Source organism: Salvelinus sp. IW2-2015, unplaced genomic scaffold (assembly GCF_002910315.2).
Source record: "Salvelinus sp. IW2-2015 unplaced genomic scaffold, ASM291031v2 Un_scaffold2919, whole genome shotgun sequence".
In the NCBI taxonomy this organism is placed as follows: Eukaryota; Metazoa; Chordata; class Actinopteri; order Salmoniformes; family Salmonidae; genus Salvelinus; species Salvelinus sp. IW2-2015.
The window spans coordinates 57773-59697 of NW_019944216.1; positions in this window are offsets into that span (position 1 = coordinate 57773).

Consider the following 1925-nt stretch of genomic DNA (forward strand, 5'->3'; position numbering starts at 1 on the left):
AGGAGTAGAGCAGGACGTGGTAAAGAGATGTTCTAGGGTAGAGCAGGACTGTGTAAAAGAGACTGTTCTTCGGAGTAGAGCAGAGACTGTGTTAAGAGACTGTTCTTAGGAGTAGAGCAGAAGACGTGTAAAGAGACTGTTTTAGGATAGAGCAGAGACGGTGTAAAGAGACTGTCCTCTAGGAGTAGAGAGAGAGACGTGTAAAGAGACTGTTCTCTAGGAGTAGAGCAGAGACGGTGTAAAGAGACTGTTTCTAGGAGTAGAGCAGAGACGTGTAAGAGACTGTTCTCTGGGAGTAGAGCAGAGGGACGGCAGTAACAGCAGTAGCTTACTAGACTCCAGCCGCGGCAGTAACAGCAGTAGCTTACTAGACTCCAGCTAGGCCAAACACAGCCTTGCACTACAAAGCAGAACAGAATGCATGTTTGTTGGCCTGCCTTTTTTGTCCGTGTTCATTTGGCTGTTTGATGCCCAAGTGAGAATGAATCCCTCATCAGGCTGGGCCTCGGTTTTCTGCCACCTCTGCAAAGCAGTTAAAGGGACCAGGGTGGAATAATTGTGCAAATAATTTAAAGGGATGGTCCCTCTGCAAAGCTTTTAAAGAGAGGATGAGAGGTACCAGATACCATCAGGGCGACTGTTCCATTTCTGGATAGAGACAGGGGTCAGTGTGTGTACACCTCACTGCTCGCCCTCTCATTCATTTCCTCCTGAATAGTGCTCTTTCTGCTTTTGTAGCATGTCCTTGGTGGTGTAGACAGACAGACAGACAGACAGGGGGCTGTTTCTTCCCTGGCTGTTGGGGATTATCCTAGTCTCATTCTTTCTCTCGCTTGCTCTCTTTTTCTCTCGCTCGCTTGCTCTCTTTTTCTCTCGCTCGCTCGCTCTCTTTTTCGCTCGCTCGCTCTCTTTCGCTCGCTCGCACTCTCTCAACAATTTAAGGGCTTTATTGGCATGTTAACATTGCCAAAGCAAGTGAAGTAGATAATAAACTAAAGTGAAATTTACAGTAAACATTACACTCCCAGAAGTTCCAAAAATAAATTCATTTAAAATGTCATATTATGTAAATATACAGTGTTGTAATTCTTTCCAATGTGTCAAGTAATTATCTTTTTGTTTTCTAATGATTTGGTTGGGTCTAATTGTGTTGCTGTCCTGGGGCTCTGTGGGGTCTGTTTGTGTTTGTGAACAGAGCCCCAGGACCAGCTTGCTTAGGGGACTCTTCTCCAGGTTAATTTCTCTGTAGGTGATGGCTTTGTTATGGAAGGTTTGGGAATCGTTTCCTTTCAGGTGGTTATAGAATTTAACGTCTCTTTTCTGGATTTTGATAATTGGCGGTTGTCGGCCTAATTCTAATCTGCGTGCATTATTTGGTGTTTTACGTTGTATATATTTGCAGAATTCTGCGTGCAGAGTCCCATTTGGTGAATTCTTGGTTGGTGAGCGGACCCCAGACCTCACAACCATAAAGGGCAATGGGTTCTATAACTTATTCAAGTATTTTTAGCCAGATCCTAAATGGTATGTCAAATGTAGTTCCTTTTGATGGCATAGAAGGCCCMTCTTGCCTTGTCTCTCAGCTCGTTCACAGCTTTGTGGAAGTTACCTGTGGCGCTGAGGTAAATATAGTTTGTGTGCTCTAGGGCAACAGTGTCTAGATGGAATTTGTATTCGTGGTCCTGGCGACCGGACCTTTTTGGAACACCATTAGTCTTACTGAGATTTACTGTCAGGSCCCAGGTCTGGCAGAATCTGTGCAGAAMATCTAGGTGCTGCTGTAGGCCCTCCTTGGTTGGTGACAGAAGCACCAGATCATCAGCAAARYGTAGACATTTGACTTCAGATTCTAGTAGGGTGAGGCCGGGTGCTGCAGACTGTTCTAGTGCCCTCGGCAATTCGTTGATATATATGTTGAAGAGGGT